General features: G+C 35.2%; 1 protein-coding gene across 1 annotated transcript in view; it reads right to left on the reverse strand.

The window, feature by feature from the left end:
- Positions 1-24,087, reverse strand: part of LOC129927356 (somatostatin-like receptor F_48D10.1) — a 52,304-nt gene that overhangs the window by 27,455 nt on the left and 762 nt on the right. The gene's annotated exons all lie outside the window — the stretch shown is intronic.

A 24,087-nucleotide genomic window follows, 5' to 3' on the forward strand; every position in this document is an offset into this window, starting at 1 on the left:
ACAAAACAAGTTTTAGAAGACCCGATACTCAAGTGTGAGACTCATTGGAGGCAGAAGAGCAGGAAAGTTGGCACTGGGCTTCAGGGTAGTAAGATCATCTTCCTGCTCTGTCCATCGTTTGTAGAGGACGTAATGTATTCACACACCAAGACGTCAACCCAACGTTTACAACTCACTCTTACAATTCTGTGGTAAGAAAGACGGGAATCTGCAACGGCATTATGCAGGCCTATTGAAACGTCTTCTCTGAAAGAATGTTTATGAAACGCTTCTCCTAGCTGCAGCATCCAATACCCTACTTAGAGGAGGAGAACAAACAAACACGTCTCCCCCTCCCCACACACTTTTTAGCACGTCACGTTTCCTAGGATGCGCTGATTACATTTTGAGAAACGCTGATCTTGAACAATTTAATCAATGTTAAGTCTGAAGGTAGATGTCAAACAAATTTAAAAGTGATGAATGGTCAAAGAGACTTCAGGTGGTCACTAAGCGTGACATACAGTTAAGTTCATGTTGAAGTCTTTCCTGTATACATGATGAAATCTCAATAAGAAAAAAGCTAATTAAATTTGGGGAATGTCGACTATTTTTACAAAACTTTTATGAACTCACTCTGTCTGTCTGTCTGTCTGTTGAAAAGTTTGTACATGTATCTTTCCAAACACCCAGTCTCGGATCAAGTCGGAAATGTGCTCAATTATTTCTTCTACTTGAGAAAACAAGAATCAGTTTAAACAAATAAACAATTGGTTTATTAACTATTGGTAATTAATTATTTTATTGAATATCGAACAAGGAAAAGATAGTGTACTTAACAGATGTAGTAACAGTGGTGGTATAAGTTGAATTAGCCCCCTTGAGGAGGCTTGAAATTCAAGACTTACAACACTTTTAATGCAATAAAAAAAGCTTTTGACCAGGTTTGACATGATGACCTGTGGCAAGTGATGAAGGAATTCAACATAGATACAAACATGATTGATGTTACCAAAACCCAATAGTAAATAGCTCAGTACTTCTGATCAACCAAATTGGAGAAAGTTTTAGGACATCCATTCGAGTGCGACAAGAAGGTTTTCTCTTTCCAGCTCTGTAAGAGTGATGTGACAGCGTAACTAATCCTCTGCATTAGCTGATCAGCAGCTGTTCTTAGCAGGATTCTTTTATGTTGTCTATTCTTCCCTAGTAATCTATGTACACACGGTTGTGAAAGTTGGACAGTGAACGCTGAGGCTGAAAGAATAATCCAAACTTTTGAGAGTCAACGCTACAAAAAAACAATGCACACTATCAGATTCCAGGAAAAGAAGACAACTGAGTTTGTACTTGTACAAGTCAACACGCTGGCTGGCAAGATGGAGGAACCTAATACTGGGAGGAGACGAAAGCTGAGCTGCTTTGGTCATATTATAAGACATAACTCACTATTAAAAGTCTTCCTTCAAGGTACAGTGGAGGGAACACGAAGAAAGGCTCGTCCAAAGGAAAGCTGGCTGGACAACATAAATGAATCCTGCTAAGAACAGCTGCTGACCAGCCAATGCAGAGGGATTCGTTACGTTGTCACATCACCCCTACAAGGAAAGTCAAAGGACAGATGGAACAAGACAAAAATAAGACAAATAAATTGAATTGAATAAAGTCTTGCTTGAAAAGACATCATGACCTTGATGTTCAAAGTATAATGAAAAAAAAATTAAATGAAAATGGATAAACGCAATTTCAACAATTATAAATAATTAAATACCAATTGTATTAGCGTAATTGTGTTATAGAGAAAAAAAAACAATTTCTGTTGCTAAGCAATTATTGAACACTTGACCGAGTTTCATTCAATTTGACAGTCTCGTTTTTTTGCATTACAAGAAACTGTCTCGTTGACATGTCTATATATGTCTGGACAGTAGAAGAACAAAACAAAGACGTTTACATGTAGACCAGGACTGCTGCACTGGTCAAGTATTCTTGTTTTCTTTTTCCTGGTGTCTTAAGAGTGTTTATCTTGGACAATGTGAGACAAAGATAAATCTGGTGTGGGATATGATAATGAGATAGGAGAAAATGAGATATGATAATGGAATGTGAATGAGATGAAAATGCAATGCGATACTTTAATATCACGTTTTAGTGTAAACTAGAAAAAGAATATGTAAACTATTTTCATTACAGCCTAGTATAGACATAGCTTTAGGGCATAACTGGTTGGATCGATAAAGTTTTAAAATAGGTCTCTAGATTCTTGAATAAAGTGAGGACTGAAATAGAACAAGAAGAAGAGTCTCACACACACACAAACACGACGCAAGCTCAGACACTCCCAATCCTCAAGTTCGTAGGTTTAGGGCAACTGGAGGAACAGAAGAACATAAGCTGGCGCTGAAGACACCGATGTCTATTACATATTGAATGAAGTTCATCTTTCGACATCTTGGATCATGTTTTACAAAGTGCATTGAAGTGTGTCTCAGATTCATGGTTCGCGACCTTTACATATTTACATACTCACCTACACGTACCTAGACTCACACAACACACTAACCATCACCTGTATATTTAGCTCAGTGTTTCTCAAATATTTACTAGTAACTCTCCATGAGTAAATAGGTTATATTCACGACCCATCTCCCTTGCAGGCTATAGGGCATGGGCGTAGCTAGGGGGAGTTGGGGTTCAACCCCCCTCCAGAAATTAAATCCCCCCAGGGGGGGGGGAATTTAGTGACTGATCTTTTTTAATTTTTTTTTGGGAGAGATTTCAATATTAAACCATCACTTGCCCCAGTGCAGCCAAATGCTTTTTGAGTTTAAAACTCCCTACCAGGGGGTTTTGGTGTTAAATCCCCTCCTCTTCTATAAAACAAAACAAAAAAAGTGCAAACGACAATACCCAACTCCCAAGAGCATAGCTAAAAAAGATTTTGATTTTAAAACCCCCTCCGAAACTTATGATAAAACTCTTCAATATAAAAAAGCCAATTACACACTCAAAATTCTATGAGTGTAGCCAAAGGGGAGTTTGAGTTTAACCCCCCACCAGTGGAATTTTTAAGCTAAAAAATAACTCTTTAATATAAAAAAAAGCAAATTACACACTCAAAACGCACTAAAAAATACTCTTCTATTTAAAAAAAAAGCAAATTACACACACAAAATGATGTGAGCGTAGCCAAAGAGGGCTTTGAGTTTAAACCCCCCTTAAGCGGGGTTTGATGCTAAAAAAATACCTCTTAAACCCTTCTCCTCCAGATGGCTTTTTTTTAAAGTTTAAAACCCCTCCAGATGTTTTTGAGTTTAAAATCCCCAACAGAGAGTTTTGAGGTTGAAAACCCCTTGTTCAATATTATTCTAAATCAAACTACACTCACCGAATTCTTTGAGCGTAGCTAAATGGGGTTTTGAATTTGTTAAAAAAAAAACTCCAGAGCAAGCAATGTGCGGGTGATGCGGGCCGCACGGGGCATCAAGTGGTGGGGGCATCTAACTGAGGACAAACCTCACGACATTTTTATTTCATAAATAAAAACAAACACATCTATTTGTGTTAGTAATTTGTGATGTCCTATATTCTTTCTCAAATTACATTAAATGTAAGCTGTAGACCAGCTGGAATCAAATTTTACCAGATTGGTTTAAATCTCTTTTACACTTTTGTTTGAAGCCTTACATGATGTTACTTCATTGTTCAATGCACTGGTTATGGACACGTTTCTAAAGTTTTGTCTTTTATTAAATTACTATTAAGTAATGGTCCAATGTCTTTTGTGGACCAGTGTGGGGAGGGGGTATCTAGGAGAAGGTTTTTCAACCGCTCAGCAAACACAACCATTCTAGAGTCGGGATTTGAACTCAAGCCCACTTTTGTGGTGGCCAAGCCGTAACCAAGAGGTTTTAGCCTCTTAGCCACACATCACTTTCTTGGAGGGAACTTGACGTTTGTCTGTGGCTAGGAAACAATAGTAACAGCAAGACTCAAGATTTAAATATGCAAGAGGGGAAAATGTAGAGAATCTTGGACATCATGAGTTTTCTCTTAATGTAGATCTGGCACTCCGTGGGCATCACGAACAAGTTGAGGAACAATTTGCAGTACAAAATCAAAGAAATATCCTGGAGTGAAATTACAATCCAAGTACAATCCATTCCTGAGAGACCGTGTATGTACATGTCCCAACAAATATAAGTGCTCAAGAAAACAAAACAAAAATCATACAGAAAGTATAAAATGTAAATATTTCTCGATTATTTTCCACAGTACACTAAAGATCTAAAATCTAGATAAAACTGTTATGGTACATTGTCATGCAAAGACTCAAAGACGTATTGGCCACAAGAAAAAATTGCCAGGCGAATAAAAAGGAAGATAGATTTTTTATCAACACACAAGAAAGAGCTACTGATTGAAATACTTTCCTTGGACCGTATTGTTCATGAAATAATAACTCCATAAGAACAACGTCATGATAAATAGGAATTTTAGTCGACTTTATTGAGTCCTCAGATGGAAATCAACTTCGATGGTTCTCCCAGCGACATAAACAAAAATTATTTTTTGTTTGGGGGTTTCAGGTAATTGTCGTAGTTTTTTCAGAAGTCTCCGAACTACCAACACAAGAATCTATTGAGCTTTAGAATTTTATTTTTTTAAAAATATGTCTGGACCCGAATATTGCCATCTTGATTCGCAAATTTTTTTATTCTATTGTGCTAAGTGTGGCTACGTGGAAGCGAGGTTTTCTCAAACTTACTTTGATGAAGAAATACTTACGATCAACGATGACGAATTTACGACTCACAAATTTGCAATTTCGTCTATTGAACAAGACCTAGCGGAAAAAAATGATTTCGATAAAATTATTGATAGTTTGCCGGCTAGAAAGCACGTGAGATTTACTTGTGTTATCTTTTTTTTTTTTTGTAAAATCGATTCTTTGCAAAATAGCAATGCTTTAAAAATGAATACATTTTATTTCGAATTTAAAAACTTTTATCTGTTTTAAAATTATTTTTTTTTGGAGGGCATCATGAGGAACTGCCGCACATGGCATCAAATACCCTAGCTACGCCACTGTCCAGAGATTTTTTAGTTTAAAACCCCCCAACAGATGATTTTGACGATAAAACTTCCATTTAAGGGAAGACGAATCGAAATATCTTCTTATAAGAAACGTCTTGCAATAATCTTATTGCAGACGTCTCTCGTGACAACACCCTAAAAGGTTATACCGAAAAGATGACAGACATCACTTAATTTAATATTATTTTTAAATATTAGTTTATACGTTTATTTTTATATCATTATTTCTCAAATATTGATTTATAGCTTCATGCAGAACAATATTTCTTATTTGTCCTTGAAATAAAAAGGACACTGCGAGGGTGGGTGGTAACATGTATGAGATACCCCGTTATATTAGATTTATAGTTAATAATATTAAACTTATTTTATACTTTCCATTTAGGGTTAAAGAACGTGATACTTGGACTGTAGTTTGTTAAGCTGATATTAACTCTCTCCGTCTGGTACAACTCTGTACACGTCATGTCTCCCACTTCCCATTCTCGAATCAAATTGAAACTTTACATAATTGTGCATACTTCATTTAATAAAAAAAACACAATCAATAAAAATAAAACCAATTAAGTAATTAATTAGTGGTAGTTAATTAAGGTTCTTAGATATAGAAAAAGAGAAATGAATCTTACAGTATTGATAGACATGGCTGTAAATAAGTAGTTCTTTCCCCAATATAAGCTTTGCTTGTACTGGACTAGTGTCCCGAGTAGTGTACCGACATAAAGATCTCCTTTACTATTTACTAATGGGTTATTTTACCTTTCACAAAAAGCTCAGCTTCTTTCCATGTAAAGATGAGAAGTTAAGATCGTATGTCATTGCCCGCAACAAAACAAAGTTATTGATGACTTAAGTTTCTGGTGCTCGGAGTACCAGGTATTGTTATAGTTTGTGTCAATGTTTTTCTTTCTCATCTAGAGAGTATCTGTGTACTTTGAAATATGTTGTTTGTTTATAGATAGATAGATAGAAAGAAAGAAAGAAAGATAGATAGATAGATAGATAGATAGATAGATAGATAGATAGATACATAGATAGATAGATAGATAGATAGATAGATAGATAGATAGATAGATAGATAGATAGATAGATAGATAGATAGATAGACAGATAGATAGATAGATAGATAGATAGATAGATAGATAGATAGATAGATAGATAGATAGATAGATAGATAGATAGATAGATAGATAGATAGATGTGTTAAGTTGTCAGACCTCGGTATCAACTCTGTTATAATAGCAGTTCCTTGAAAGATCAAGTTGTTTTAGAATCTCTCTCGGCCAAGACTATAATAGACTCCTTCACCGACCCTCCATCCCATGTTAAAAAAATTAGTAAAAAAGTAAAAAAAAAACGAAATGTAATTAATTTCCACTTTCCTCTCGAGACTGTGGCAGACGATGGTAGTGACTCTCTAATCTTTAGAGACCAAAATATCAAAACTATAATGTCAACTAGATTGTTCTGGCGTTAAAACTTCATTTCTTTTTCATGAAACCTATGCTTAAACTTCGAACAGTTCGTAAAGAGCACAGTGCTCTGCCCTTGCCTAGTTCTGTAGCAATAAAAAGAACATTAGCTAGATATAATGGCTGGAAAGAAACCTAGCCAGCCAGAGACACAACATACTTTTAGGTACATTGTCATTTGAAGACAAAAGGGACTCTTAGTTTTCGTTTGTTCCGCCTGTCATTTCGTCCGTCTGTCTATTCCTACGTCGTTTATTAGTCCAAATGTCACGTTTAGATGTCAATACAATGTATTATGGCATTACATGTCATAAATTGTTGCTTGCTAAATGTAGGCACAATGGTAACTTGTTGAGACCTTAGACTATAAGAAATAATTTCTTCCTGGAAATGAGAGATTAACTGTACATCAACCTTATTTCTAGAGCCTGGAAATGAGAGATTGACTATCAACCAACCTTAATTCAAAAGCCTCGAAATGAGAGATTGGCTGTCCATTACCCTTTTTGTTTCAAATATCTCCCTTCAACCAGATAATCATCTAATTTCATCTTCTTTTGCATGGTCAATTCTTCTTGGGTTTTAGCCCTGTTACCTTGCTTTTTGTAAAGCCGGAGGTCAAGCCCCAAGAGGTAGTCCTTCGTATACATTTTATGTAAAACCTGAAAAGACCGCTGCATCAGTTTGCGATGTGGAAGCGTCATCTGTTTGCGAGACTCTCTTTCTTCCTTGACACGTGTTACTGGTTACTTCGTTAAGCCACGAAAAGGTTATGGTTCCTTTTCTTCGTTCCACTTATGGACCTTACCAAGAGAGTGCCTCGATGAATGCAGGAATTGATCATCTCTTTGTCTGCATGTAAGATAATGTTTACCTAGCCGTATTCGGATAGGCAAGATAATGTTTACCTAATCGTATTCGGATAGGCAAGATAATGTTTACCTAGCCGTATTCAGATAGGCAACTAACAAAGCATGTGTCATCTTGTTGAAGTAACGCTTTTAAATATTTATAAGATTATTAAAAGATACAATGAGATAACAATGTTTTCCTCAAGGAGAGTTAAGATATAGTATTATTATGTTAGAAACGAAAGAGTATTTATTCTCTGGCACTGCCAGGGTAGTGTATCGCTAAAGAGAAACAAAATTCATCGTAATGTCCACTGAGGAATTTTCTGGTGATGAGGCAGGTCTGCAAAAGTACCACCCACTGACAGACAACGAGAATCTTCTTGGTAATGTTAAGGGTCTTGAAGGCATTTTTCGGGAATGGGGAATGTTTTCTCTACCCCCCCCCCCCAAAAAAGCACACAAAATGTGTGTGTGTCCGTGTGTGTGTGTGTGTATGTGTACATAATTAATCTTAATCATTCTGACCCTTCAGTCTTCAGTAGACGTTTATTGTAGAATAGAATAGGTTCTTCCTGGAGTTAGTGGGAAAATTTTATAGACTCCCCAGCAAGTGGAGCGATGCGAGCTTCCCCAGCGCGGGTCGGAGCCCCGCCGCCAACCACTATTGAAAATGCATATTCTGAGGTATCTACAGTGCATTATGCTGCTATTAAAAAGTTTTATTTCAAAAACCTAATATGCTATTCTTACTGATTTAGATCCTCCCGCGTTGTTCAGCGCATTGTCACTAGCAATGTCTGAAGCCTCTTCACACCTGCTCTGAGGACCTCCATGAAAGTGTGGCGCCAAGTTGTACTAGGATGTCATCGCAACTCTTATTTTGCGTAAATCATTTTTTCGGAGAACATGTTCCGCAAACCTCGTGCGACGCTCTGTAACAACATTACAAAGGGGTCGACTCCCAGTTCGGCATAGGATTTCCTTGATTGAGACCCGATCACTATAACTGACTCCGAAAATTCGTCTTAGCCATCTTTGTCGAGCCACATTTAGTCTTTTTTAATTTCGTTAGATGACTATTCACTGCAGTTTATTAACGGAGCCCAACCACTGGTAGAAATGTGTAACCTCTCTTGGCTACGCTCTTGGAATTAGGTATTGTAGTTTGCTTTAGATTTTATATCGAAAAGGGAAGTTTTATTGTCAAAATTATTTTTTGGGAGGTTTTAAACTAAAAAATCTGTCGAGTTTTGTTTTTTAAAATTCAAAACCCCCTTAGCTACGCTCATTGAATTTGGTGAATGTAGTTACTTTAGAATAAAATTGAAGAGAGAGGTTTTCAACCCCAAAACTCTCTGTATGGGGGTATTTAAACTCAAAACCATCAGGATGAGTTTTAAACTAAAAAAAGCGCACTGGAGGAGGGGTGTTCAAACTCAAAACCCCCCTTGGCTTGGCTACGCTCATAGAATTTTGTGTGTAATTTGCATTTTTTATATTGAAGAGGCTTTTTTTTTTTAGCTTCAAACCCCGCTGAAAGGTGGTTTAAACTGAAAACCTTCTTTGGTTACGATTATAGTATTTTGAATGTAATTTTTTTTTGTTATATTCAAGAGGTATTTTTTTTAGCTTCAAACCCGTTGGAGGTGGTTTGAACTCAAAACCCCCTATGGCTACGATCATAGTCTTTTGAGTGTGTAATTTACTTTTTTTTTTAATTCAAGGGGTATTTTTTTTAGCTTCAAACCCCGCTGGAGGGGGGTTTGAACTCAAAACCCCCTATGGCTACGATCATAGCATTTTCAACGTGTCATTTGCTTTTTTTATATTGAAGAGGTGGTTATTAGCTCTAAACCCCGCTGGAGGGGGTTTTAAACACAAAACCCCTCTTGGCTACGCTCATAGAATCTGGTGACTGATGTATGTATAGTCTTATATTGAAGAGGGGGGTTTATAGTAAATTTCGGACTGGTTTTTAAAATCAAAATCTTCCTTATTATTGCTCTTGGAATTTGGGTATTGTCGTATCCATTCTTTTTTTTTTGTTTTGTTTTGTATTATAGAAGAGGGGGGTTTGAATGCGAAACCCCTTGGTAGGGGGTTTTAAACTCAAAACCCCTTGGCTGCGCTGGGGCAAGTGATGTATTAGTATTAAAATATTATAAAGCAAAAAATCAGTCACTAAATTTCGATTTCCCCCCCCCCCCACGGAGGGGATTTCATTTCGGGGGGGGGGGGGAGGAACCCACCCCCCTCCACTGGCTACGCCCATGCTTGAAGGTATCTGTGAGGTCAGTTGTCATTATCTCTCGTTTGATGTAACAATGGGGTACATTGTTACTTTAGATAATGTCCCATAGTTTCTTTGTTTTTCCATGTCTGTTTTTCTTATAAGACAGTGGCACGGCGATATCAATAATGGTAGCGTTCTTTTTTTATCAATAAACAGCAGATCAGGGAGATTAAAATCTACCTTTTTGTTAGTCAAAATAAACCTATCACAGCATAATAAGTGACCAGTAGACCCGAGAACCTCTTGCGGCAAGTATTTATGTTGTTGTTGAAAGGTGAAGGCCAGGTCTTCATCTTAAAAACAACTCCACACTAGCATCCTGTAAGAAAATGTCCTAATGGCTTCCTTCTCCAGACTTCAAATTATTTGTATTTTTTTCAAATCCAATTCGTACCACTCTTGACTGTACTTTTAATGTATTTTTTGATCGGTCCACTTGACGCGTCTGTGTTATGACACTTTATCTTCAAGCTAAAAAAAAATGTTTTAGGCTAGTTCAGTTTAGTTCATTTTTGTTACAACTATTTTTGACCACTTATTTTAGGGGGAAAAAAGTAATACTAAAGATATTATTAGACAAAATTCAAACTAAAACTGAAGACTAACAATGTACTTGAGATTTGTAAAGTACAGACTATGAGAGCAAGGAAGTGGCTGAATCTGTTCAAGTTCTTCACTTCATGGATCACGAGAGGTCTGGCACCTTTTTAGAATAAACTAGAAATGAAAAGAATTGAAAAGAACATTTGTTTTTCAATAATGCACATTTGATATAATTATTTTATTTTATTATCAAAGTTTGTACATTATTTTAGAAATGATTTTTTAATATTACTGAACAGATGAATAGAGAGAGTTTCAAATGTGTTTTGTTAAGAATAATTCAAATGAATTATCAAAGTCATACATTTTGATACCAGCATTTAAAATGTATTGACTCTATGTGCGAATACGTATCTTGTTTCTAAAAAACAATTATTAGCACACAAAATGTATACAGATAATATAGGCCTACAAAATGTTTTGAAATAATTAGCGTCTTTAGACAAAGTAGGAAATACATACATCTATGTGACTTCCTACATTGACTAGACATATATGAATCTATGTGACTTCATACATTGACTAGACATACACAAGTGACTTTCTTCATTGACTAGACATTCTATAACATGACTAAGACTTGTTTAGAGAACTTGTAAAAACTTGATTAGAATTTATTTGTCTTGATCACCCTCATCATTGTCTGAATATCCATTTATTTTTTATTAGTTAAGGATTTTTCCTCTTTTTTTTAATAACTCATCTCATCTTTTTACTTTGGTCCGTCTGTACATATGCTATCAACCAGCTTTCTCCAGACTCTCTGGTCTCCAACTGTCTTCACGTTTTTCACATTCTGCTTGGAGTATGCTTCCAAATTGTGGCGACAAGTATTTCTGGGCCATCCCCTGTTCTTCTTTCCTTGGTGGTTCAAGGTGAGGGCTGATCTTGTAAAGTTGGATGCAGGCTTGCGAAGGGTGTGACCAGATGAACTATACATCTCCAGCGTCTCTGAAAGAAATCTACTTCAATGGGCTGAAGCTTTGCTCTTTGCCAAAGTTCCTCATTTGAGATCTTGTCAGGTCATTGGAGATAGTATTATCTATTTTTCAAATAAGAAGAAGTCGTTTGTTTTCTCTTTGAGTATGATGTAGTAAAAAGATGGCACCCAAATGTAAGATTGTTGTAATTGATTGTGTGTGTTTGTGGTTATTGATATAATTTATGGATTTTGATAAGATTCTGTTGCAAATAGTATATTTTTACACTCATAGTGACAGCTTTATTTTTACATATGAAATATAATTGCAAGCCTTCATTAAAATGTTCTCATCTGTTACATTGATATTTTAAATGTTCCTCTAAAAAGCCTTGACTCCACATTGAAAAGTTGTGACTGAATTAGAAATCATAGCTTACATAAAAGTGAAAATATTATTTCGAAGATAGTCTCCTCACTTTATCCCTCATGTTAACTTCCATGGTTTATCCCCAATTAAAATGTCCATGCTCCTCTCGAGCTCATTTCAATTCCCCTCCCCCACTCCTCAATGTAATCCTGAACTCTGGAACGGCCCTAGAGGATGCTTAGTTGCTGTCCATAGCCACGATCCTTAAGCACATGTACTTCTTGTGCCGTGGAGTCCATTAGGACATGTACTTCTTGTGCCGTGGAGTCCATTAGGACATTTCATTTCACCCACATGTACTTCTTGTGCCGTGGAGTCCATTAGGACATGTACTTCTTGTGCCGTGGAGTCCATTAGGACATTTCATTTCACCCACGTTTCCTTCTTTGTGGCTTTAAATATTACGAAAATATTTTTTTATTCTCTAGTTTAAAAAAAATAAAATTAGAAAAAAAAAACCATTTAGTCAATGTCATAAAAGATGGAAATACTTTGATGACTCGCAATAGAAAGAGATTTCGCTTCCAAGTTACTTAGGTCATTAGCCTCTGCCCCTGTCCATTAGCCAGATGAACTACAATTAAACGTCTGAAAGGTGTGTTAGCGGTTCTCAGAACTCCGCAGAGTATTTCAAGCGAATGTTTCGACACTTGATGATCGACTGGATGTTTAGAGACGTTTAAAAAAACATTTCACAACGCTAGAGACAAAGAAAATGTTGGTTTGAGGCTAGCTCTCTCTCTTCTTAAAATGCTTTGTAGATGCCAGGAGAAAGATTTTCTGAAGCTCAGAACGTAGGACAACGCTTGGTGCTGGGTCTCCGCCCCCGGATGCCGCTTAGGAAGCTCACAGCGCTCTCCCAACCCCCCCCCCCCCCACCACACCCTTGATGGGTGGAGAATGAAGATGCTGCCTCCCCAATATTAATTCTAATAAGAACTTTTCTAGCATAACGTAATATTCTTTCATAAATATTTACCTTTTCCTTTTCTTGAAACCCTCCCGGACTCTACTGCGATAGTCTACAGCGGTCTACTCGGCCCACAACTTGCTAAGGTGGGTGTGAACGAAATATTATTTATTTAGGGGTCACCACCGGTAAAAATTTGAGAAACACCGCACTACCCCATAGAACGACATATCTCTATATTTAATCGAAATGATCCAACTCTGGTATTATGTTACAGTTCAATTTATTCCATTTCCCAACCATTACCGTATCAAACATTTCTTCATTAATGGTCTGATTTGTTTAAGTAATATAGGCCTAATATCAATACTTTACATATATATTTTTAGCTGGCATTTTTTAAAACTGTATTTAATATTAATTTATTACCGAACTGATAAGTTCTTGACGAAATAGAGTATAGTTTTAGCTTCTCTCAATAAACAAAAAAAAAACAGCGCAAAAATTAGCGACATTACAAGTGATAAACAACGATGGTTGAAATACTGCTTGCATAACGTAACCAAATGGAAATGTAAATAGCGTATATTTTGACATGCACAGAATACGAACAAGTCTACGGTCTGAAGTTTACTTCAACTCCTGACCGTAAAGCTCTCCACTGCTGGGGGCACGTCAAAGACAATAGAATGCGCAGCTTTAGTGTCTCAGCCGTTTTGGCGCAGGGGAGTTTAAGCGCTGCCGTTGATTGAATATTGAATACTAGTCGACCGGCGCCGTAGCATACGCCGCTATTTTGCAGGGCCGGCCTTAGGCGACCGCAGTGGGCTCCGAACGTATGCGACCGCAGTGGGCCCCGCACTTTCATAGGACCCGCGCTAATTCTTGGTGTATAAATTATTAAATTAGACCATTTAATAACTCATAACAGATTTCCCGCGGCCTCCTGTCAATTTACCAGGAGATCCTGAAAATCTCCTGAAATTGCAAAATATACGAAAAAGTCCTGGAAATATCCAGAAATTATTAAAATCTTTAGAAAACTCATACGAATCTCCTGAAATATATAGACAAAATTGTCATTTTGGGGTGTCATTCAATAAGGAAAATGCCAATCCTAGGCGCGATAAAAAAAACGGCATTATCCCGTAATTTTGGAATCTGGTGACAGAAGCTTCTCGCGCCTCAAACTAATGAAGAATTATTTTAGTTCTCGTAGATAGATTGAAACATTTGTTAATTCTTGCTATATATCTATGTAGGAAATGAGTGAAGAAGAGAATTATATATATAGATAGTGATACTTATATAGGTTTGTGTGTTAGTGTTACTATTCGTATTTCTTTATAAAGAAACAGTTACTTTTTCCGATAGATTTTGGATGTAATCATTCGTAAGTCAATTATGTCAAGTGAGTGGATTTTAATATTGTCTAAAAAAAACTAACAAATCGAAACAATCATAGGAAAAAAATCGATGCATTTTATTGTACACATCTGGTGATTTATTTCATTTATGGTATCTCCTACTAAATATAAAAAAATTGTAAAAGAAAACTGATGGATGGCATCTTGTATTTGTCACACATGTAAGGGGTCAAACCTCTCCACAGTCTCGTGTAGGAGTCTAACCTCTCAAGGTGCGCAATATATAATCCTGAACAAATCAAAAACTCTAAATACCACAGTATAGCAGTGAAACAAACAAAAAGTTGTGTGATAGTTGTTTTATAACGTCAGAACTTCTAGCACCAAAACGGACCACGCCAAAACAGATCGTACCGACCATTTACCTATTAGTCGGCTTTTTACAAAGCTTATATCAACTCACTCTGTATTTCTGTTGTTTGTCTATCTGTCTGACTGTCGGTCTGGTAAAAAGTATGTACACTTTATTTCTCCGACACCCAATTTCGAATGAATTGAAATTTTGCACAATTATTTCCCCTACCTGACAATTTCTTTCCCTTGTTTGCTACCAAACAAAATAATTAATTACCACCAATTAATTAACTTTTGTTGTTTTTTTTTATTTATTTAATCTTGTTTTGTCAGATACAGGAAATAATTGTGCGGAAATTCAATTTAATCCGAGATTGGGTGTGGGAGAAATAACGTGTACAAAACGTATACCAGACAGAGAGAATGTGCTAATAAGTAGGTAGATCAATACTCACGAGTCCATTAACAACGTTTCAAGAAACTCGTGGACTAGCGCGTGGAGGGTTAAAAGATACAAATAGAAATAGCTCAACGGTTGATACTGTTATCTAAGCCAGACCATTTAGTGATAGCAAGTATAAAAGTATAAGCAGTTGGTATGTATAATAAAGAAAACAATGTTGTAAGTTTAAAAAGTGAACATATTGTAAATACAATTTTAAAAAAAACATTTTGTAAGTTTAAAAGTAAACATTTTGTAAGTATAATAAACCAAAGAACGTGTAGGCATTCTAATTATGCGTTTAGAGTTTTAGCTTTTTTTTTTAAACTTAACAATCTAAGTTGCTTCTAATTTTGTTCTAGTGTTCGTGCGTGTCTGTGTGTGTTATTTGTGTGTTGTGTCTGTGTGTTGTGTCTGTGTGTGGTATTCATGTTTCTGAATCTGTAAATGTGCCTTTTTTAAAAAATAAACTTGAATACCTACTTGTATTAAGTTGTTTGCCTACTTGTATTAAGTTATTTGCCTAATTGTATTAAGTTATTTACCTACTTGTATTAAGTTATTTACCTACTTGTATTAAGTTGTTTACCTACTTGTATTAAGTTATTTACCTACTTGTATTAAGTTATTTACCTACTTGTATTAAGTTATTTACCTACTTGTATTAAGTTATTTACCTACTTGTATTAAGTTATTTACCTACTTGTATTAAGTTATTTACCTACTTGTATTAAGTTATTTACCTACTTGTATTAAGTTATTTACCTACTTGTATTAAGTTATTTACCTACTTGTATTAAGTTATTTACCTACTTGTATTAAGTTATTTACCTACTTGTATTAAGTTATTTACCTAATTGTGTTAAGTTATTTACCTACTTGTATTAAGTTATTTACCTACTTGTATTAAGTTATTTACCTACTTGTATTAAGTTGTTTACCTACTTGTATTAAGTTGTTTACCTACTTGTATTAAGTTATTTACCTACTTGTATTAAGTTATTTACCTACTTGTATTAAGTTATTTACCTACTTGTATTAAGTTATTTACCTACTTGTATTAAGTTATTTACCTACTTGTATTAAGTTATTTACCTACTTGTATTAAGTTATTTACCTACTTGTATTAAGTTGTTTACCTACTTGTATTAAGTTGTTTACCTACTTGTATTAAGTTATTTACCTACTTGTATTAAGTTATTTACCTACTTGTATTAAGTTATTTACCTACATGTATTAAGTTGTTTACCTACTTGTATTAAGTTATTTACCTACATGTATTAAGTTATTTACCTACTTGTATTAAGTTGTTTACCTACTTGTATTAAGTTATTTACCTACTTGTATTAAGTTATTTACCTACTTGTATTAAGTTATTCACCTACTTGTATTAAGTTACTTACCTACTTGTATTAAGTTATTTACCTACTTGTATTAAGTTATTTACCTACTTGTATTAAGTTATTTACCTACTTGTATTAAGTTATTTACCTACTTGTATTAAGTTATTTACCTACTTGTATTAAGTTATTTACCTACTTGTATTAAGTTATTTACCTACTTGTATTAAGTTATTTACCTACTTGTATTAAGTTATTTACCTACTTGTATTAAGTTATTTACCTAATTGTGTTAAGTTATTTACCTACTTGTATTAAGTTATTTACCTACTTGTATTAAGTTATTTACCTACTTGTATTAAGTTGTTTACCTACTTGTATTAAGTTGTTTACCTACTTGTATTAAGTTATTTACCTACTTGTATTAAGTTATTTACCTACTTGTATTAAGTTATTTACCTACTTGTATTAAGTTATTTACCTACTTGTATTAAGTTATTTACCTACTTGTATTAAGTTATTTACCTACTTGTATTAAGTTATTTACCTACTTGTATTAAGTTGTTTACCTACTTGTATTAAGTTGTTTACCTACTTGTATTAAGTTATTTACCTACTTGTATTAAGTTATTTACCTACTTGTATTAAGTTATTTACCTACATGTATTAAGTTGTTTACCTACTTGTATTAAGTTATTTACCTACATGTATTAAGTTATTTACCTACTTGTATTAAGTTGTTTACCTACTTGTATTAAGTTATTTACCTACTTGTATTAAGTTATTTACCTACTTGTATTAAGTTATTCACCTACTTGTATTAAGTTACTTACCTACTTGTATTAAGTTATTCACCTACTTGTATTAAGTTATTTACCTACTTGTATTAAGCTGTCTGCCTACTTGTATTAAGTTGTTTACCTAATTGTATTAAGTTGTATGTACAGATCTCTTTCTCAGTCTTTCTCAATGTTGTGTTTAAATTAGAAAATTAAGAGCATTAAGAAGTGCAGTGTCACACGAACGTTTTTAGAAGAGTCACACACACACGGCAACAATAGGGTTACCATGGTTACAATACACCAGCATGCCCATAGAAGGGCAAAAAAAGGAAACCAAAAAAAAAACAAGGTTAAAAAGACAGTTTGTGTGGAGACACAAACTCAAAATCGGCTCCCGAAGTGGTCCACCCAGGCAGGTAAAAAGGCAGGTTTCAAATAATTTCAGAAAGAACATGAGAATGAAATTCTATCAAAGACAAATGACAGAGAGGAATGGAGAAAAAAGGATGACGGATCTTGTGTGGTGCGACAGCGGTCCACAGACCAAAGGATAGGTGAAAGTAAATGTGAAGTTAGATGTGAACCTGGCCTAACTAATGTCTTATAATAAATATATAAATGATCTAATTGTTTTGTAAAGGGACAAACTCTTATTCCTCAAGAAAAAAAAAAACATTTCGTAAAAAAAAAATTAAATAATCCTTTAGTTCAGGGTTCTATTGTGATGGTGTATTTCTGCAATTCACGCGATAATATGAAATATTACTTATTAATTATTGTTTTAAATTATGTCCAACTTATATGCATACTAAAAAGATTTTTTCTCTTTAAAAATATAACAGAGAGCAATACAAATGTTAAAAAAATATTTTTGACAAAAATATAAAACCGTTTGTATTTGTGATAAAAATATAGTTTATTGCTATCTCCCCTACTAAGGAGCCTCCCGTGTTTGTTAGTATTAATAGTGAATAGTTGTAAAAGTGGTGTATTTTTATGAAAAAAAAACTGCTTGCATAAGTGATTTTAAAAAATAGATTTTTCGGTTTCAGAAAAGAAAAAAGTAGCCGTTGCTTCAGAACTTTGAATGGTCTAAAAAATTATGATGTCGGATTTTCACTATCTTTTCTAGTTGACGAGATCTAAACGGGACAGACGGACAGAAATTCCACACAAAACTAATAGCGTCTTTTGCCCTTTCGGGGGCCGCTATAAAAACTAAGTAAACCTTAATAAAACTAGACCTAGGCATTGGCGGGAAAAACCCAAAAGATCATTATACTTCCCATAAAGTGACTTTGTGAGATATTCACAAGCAACTCAACAGTGTCAAGGACGCTAAATGAAACGTCACTGTTGCCAACTAAATACGGAACAAATGAGCAGAATTTGAACACTTAATCTCACTGCGTGGCAGTTCATCTCAGAGTCAAGTGTTTCAGTTGAACAGCCTTTAATAAAGGAACACCCGTTTCTGAAGGATTGATCAAACAATTGTGTCACCTTTCTTCTGTTACTAGGTGAGTTTGTGAGCTGAAACCAATTTTAAAACATTGAAACATTTTAATACTAAAAGCCGGACCCAAAACAAGACCTTAAATGGATGTCCTTCTGCTAACACTTAGTAACAAGAGGTTCTGTTGTTTGGCTGCTTGTTTGTCTGCTGGAAGAATGAAGATTAATATGCCTTACTTTTTTTTTTATCTAATCCCCCCCCCCTCTCTCTCTCCTCTCTCTCTCTCTCTTTCATCAGTAGAAATTACGTCAGCGATAACTGTCATTGTTGATTACAACTACATCTTTCACAAATTATCGATTTTAATAATCATATCATCTTTCAAGCAAAAAAAAAAAAGAAAAAAAAAAAGATTTTTCAGTTGATAATCAAAGCGAATATTTTTTTGTAGTTATTATTATTTTTATGATCGCATCTTGTTGAAGCAACAAAAGTCATTCTTTGCGTTTTCTGTTGTCTTCTTTGTTTTTTTAACATCAGCAGCTCGTCCATTGACTAATGTTTCTTTTCTGACTAAAAACAAACAAGTCTCCTAGCGTGGTGAGTGGGGTTGAGAGAGCATAGTTTACTAGGGGGGGGGGGGGCAAAGAGCCCTCTCTCTCCTACAATGTATCACGAAATAAAGACGTCTCGGAGATAAAAGACCTTAAACCCAACCCGTCCCTTAGTTCGCACGAGATGATCTTGGAAGTGTCTGAATGATCTAAAGACATTTATACAGTCTCTTTGAATGTCTGAGCCCGTAGAGAACAGGATAGGGGCGGGGCTTGCAGTGATGATCTAATATCCGGTAATTATCCTAATTTTCTTTTGAAGCCAGACTTTCTCCGACAGACAACATTAATGATAACTTATGGTCGTTTGTAATTAAGCTTTTTGGCAGACGATAATTAGGACATTGCCAGACAGTCATTTTTTTCCTTACCCCTTTTAAAGCAGAATTTATGGACTACAAAGTTAGAAGAAAGCTTAGATTACAAAGGAAAGAACCACAAATTGCTGTATTCTTGAAGCAAGAACAAAGGAATCTTTAGAAAGTATGTCGACACTATTTTAGGTATCATTTAGGTTTGGTGTCTCGGTGCCCTGACATGTAAAAGTCACCGGACAGCTAATCAAATTACTTATAATGTGTTTATTGGTCAAGCATGAGAGGGTATTGATAATGAAAGAAATGTGATGGAGTGTGACAAAGCCAAGACAATGAAGCGATGCAAGCAACCACCAAATGATACAGTAGATGCTACTGTTGGTGGATATCTCTCTCAGTAGGATGTGCTGTAGATAGTGTTACATAGCACTACAGAATACATGTGTACTGGTTAGTTTAGAGTACGCCCGATATGACGCCTCTACAACAACAAACGAATAATGTCCTGCTCAAAGCCATCATCCACGGATATCTCGTCCAGCCCAGGGCTGAATTTACCTTTGGGCAATAAAAGCCATAGCCTAGGGCCCTCGCCCCAAATATTGTTTTAAAGAAAAAGCAAAGGAATAAATTACATAGTGTTCATTACAAGGGACCCCATTCTCAAATAGCTTCGGGCCTTGCCAAATTGAAATACGGTCCACGTCCTGCCCTATATGGATGACGAAGGCCCATTGTTAGCCTATGACGATACAGTTTCAGCTCGAGATTTCAAAGGCCCATTGTTAGCCTATGACGATACAGTTTCAGCTCGAGATTTCAAAGGCCCATTGTTATACTAGGACGATACAGTTTCAGCTCCAGATTTCAAAGGCCCATTGTTAGCCTATGACGATACAGTTTCAGCTCGAGATTTCAAAGGCCCATTGTTATACTAGGACGATACAGTTTCAGCTCCAGATTTCAAAGGCCCATTGTTATACTAGGACGATACAGTTTCGGCTCGAGATTTCAAAGGCCCATTGTTAGCCTAGGACGATACAGTTTCGGCTCGAGATTTTGAGACCTAATAGACCTGCAAGACGCTTAAAGAACGAACCCCTAAGATTCAATCAGACTCACCCCACACGGGGCTAACATAGAATAGAAAACATTGTCACAAAACTTCACGGGAAAAGACTAAAAGACAAAAAAAAAAACTTACGTACTGGTTTGGTTATATTAAGTGTGATTGTAACAATTAAATTGGACCAGTTACGTGATTAAATTTGTAATAGATCTAGACTAACAATAATAAATCTGAGAGATAGAACTATTTTTACTAAATGTTTTTGTTTAATTCAATTTCACTGCGCTATGCTATCACTTGTCTGGACCAGTTGGGAAAGGGGGGGGGGGGAGAGAGAAAGAAGGGCGTGTCTCAGATTAGTAAACGTTTCCATGATAGCCTTTTTCAATGTATAAAGTTGAAAACCTCTGAGCTATACAAAATATAATTAAAAATCTTTATTAAAAAAACGCACCATCAAGTATCATTGTACAACTAGTTTTAGTAGAAGCGGAGATATTTATTCACAAGGTCCAAAATTGACTACACAATGGTTCGTGTAGAGGCGTGCCTCGAGGGAAAAAAAAGGAGGGTCAATGTAAGTCCCTAAAAAGTATCAAATAATCTGTGGTGTTTTTGTGTTTGTTTGTTTGTTTATTTATTTGTTTTGAGCGACCTCCGTTAGATGAAAAGCGCTATTAGTTTTGTGTCGTATGGCTGTCGGATTGTCACTTGAAGATCGAAAAACTAGAAAAACGGATTTCTCATTTTGCCAATATATTAATATATTATTATCGAAAAAAAAAAAGTCAGTTTGTGTTCAAGTTAAAAACAACGTCAAATGATTCTTTGTTTTAATTGTGTTACTGGAAACAATCAAAACAAGATGAATTATCAATGTCCATGGGCATATCCGGTGGGGGCCATATCGTAGCTTTTGTAATGTTGATATATGTAATAGATGTAATATATGTGTCTTCTAGTCCGAAGATGGATGAAGCTGATAGTGGTCTACCATTTCTCATTCTATTTTGTTCTTGTACGGTTTCACTATTGCAAAGAGTCTTCCCACAGAGCTTTACACAATCAAGTTCTGCTACTACTGTTCATTTAATTTACACAATCAAGTTCTGCTACTACTGTTCATTTAATTTACACAATCAAGTTCTGCTACTACTGTTCATTTAATTTACACAATCAAGTTCTGCTACTACTGTTCATTTAATTTACACAATCAAGTTCTGCTACTACTGTTCATTTAATTTACACAACCAAGTTCTGCTACTACTGTTCATTTCATTTACACAACCAAGTTCTGCTACTACTGTTCATTTCATTTACACAATCAAGTTCTGCTAGTACTGTTCATTTCATTTACACAACCAAGTTCTGCTACTACTGTTCATTTAATTTACACAACCAAGTTCTGCTACTACTGTTCATTTCATTTACACAATCAAGTTCTGCTACTACTGTTCATTTAATTTACACAATCAAGTTCTGCTACTACTGTTCATTTAATTTACACAATCAAGTTCTGCTACTACTGTTCATTTAATTTACACAACCAAGTTCTGCTACTACTGTTCATTTCATTTACACAATCAAGTTCTGCTACTACTGTTCATTTAATTTACACAACCAAGTTCTGCTACTACTGTTCATTTAATTTCTTCATAATACGGTGCTCAAAATGTTCAAGAACTTCTATTTCTTTATTATTCAACTCTCTACTAAATACGAAAAAAACATTTGACTCGAGTGCGGGAATTCCCGCTGAAAGCGTGTTCAAAACAGTCAATATTTATTTTAAGATTTTGAAAATTTTAAAGATAAAAAAAAAAAAAAGATTTTTCATTGTGTATGTGTGTGTTCGATTAGCTAGTATTTGTTTTCTCAAACGATATAATAAACTGTCTTGGTGTTATGGAGTGTGTGTGTTTCTATGGTGACTGTGGGAAGAGGTTAGCGATTGGTTGTGAATGATGCAAGATAGGTGGAATTGTCGTCATTTGGTCTTTGTTAGGACACAACTCCAGACTAAAAGGTTGTTTTATTGTAGTGAGTTAGATTTTTTTAAAAATATTATTTCTTAAGTCTAGTACATCTATTTGATCTCATTTCAACTTGATTGTGTCCATAGTAGAATACAAGTTAGAGATAGTATTGGTCACAAAGAAGTTACTCAAGCTATTTCAAGTTTTATTAAGCGTTTGTTTGTTTGTTGTGGTTTTGTTGTCTACCAGCAGTTTGGTGCTACAAGTCAACGACCGGCAACGACACTTGGAAAATCGTTAGAGCGGTTTCGAAATATCCATCCAGTGTCCAATATCCAGTTTAAACCCATGAAGAGTTTGCAAGCTAATAGAAGGAATTGTACAGCAACTCCAACTATTCATCAAACAATAAAAATGAAAAAAGAATTTAAAAGTAAATTAGATAACAATATGTATGTCAAATATTTGCTGTAAGTTCTAAGTGGAAAACTTTGTGTTCTTGATTTACTGAGTGTTCCTTGCTAAGTGGATCTATTGGCTATAATACTGGCTAACTCTTCGTAACTTGCCTAGGCATATTCAATTTCTTTCTGCCATTATTCCCATTCGCCATCTTTGTCAGTTGAGATGAATCTAAATGTATCATGGGACATGGTTACTTCCGTTTCAAGCACGTGTTTGTCAGAAAGAAAGATATGTCAGGAGGCAGTAGCCACGTCGCTCAAGATATCACTCAACATCCAGCGACATTCGGGAAGAAAGATGTTTGATCTAAGTTGCCATACATTATCACTGGCCACGATTGTCGTCCGCTGATCACGTGACCGGTTTCTTTCTATTGCATCGTTTCCCGGCCTAACTCTACGAGGCTTTAAAGTTCTACTAACAGCTTTCATGGCATCCATATTCATGACTTCCTTATCTTGGGCACAGTAAACCAGAAATATATGTTGATATGTTAGTTCCTAGAGTCTGAGATAAAAGTGTACGTCAACGGAACAATATTAATTGGAATCATTCCTATTGTTTTAAATGTCAACAGTTGGACGGTAAAGACAGTGCGGTACATTAAACGTTATCAATAGATCTGCTACATTTGGATGGCCACGTTCGCTGACACGAGCTGGAAAGTGACAAGTCTTGTGTCAACACAGATATGTTTATTTATTATATATGAGTCACTATGTATGTCACTTTACAAAACGACAAGAACAAGACAATCATGTTTAAAATATTTTTTTTTTAAAGACAACCATTCCACTATTAAACTTCAAATATAATAAAAATATTTTTTTTTAATTAATATAAAAAAAACATTTGGTTCAATTTGGGCATGGAACCCATCACACCGTCAACTGCTTGAATTTAGGCATTTTCTGATTATTAACTTCAATAAAATTAAAGCAACGTTAAATTTACTCAGTTATTGTTTAATTACTGAGAGATACAGCTGACTACGCAATGTTGCCTCTTGACCGAGATATAGTCTCAAGCCAAATATACATTTTTTTATTACTTTTAAAAATTATATCGGTCAAACTACAGTTTTCCCCGTGTGGCCAACGTGCTAACAATTCTTTTCCCAGTGATTTACACCAACTGTTACATTTCTATGAAAATCGTTAGAGGCGTTTTGAGATCAGCTGTCCAGGTTCCTGGATCCAGGTTCCATGAAGTTCCGACTTGAATAGAGGTATTGTAAAAAAAAAATACTTTTTTTTACAATAGCTTTAGCCCTCCAGTTCTAATTCAGATCGTTCACCTTTTTCTTATATACATTCATTTAGAAAGCGATCACCCAGATGCCCCCTTC

This window comes from Biomphalaria glabrata, chromosome 7 (assembly GCF_947242115.1).
Source record: "Biomphalaria glabrata chromosome 7, xgBioGlab47.1, whole genome shotgun sequence".
Classification (NCBI taxonomy): domain Eukaryota; kingdom Metazoa; phylum Mollusca; class Gastropoda; family Planorbidae; genus Biomphalaria; species Biomphalaria glabrata.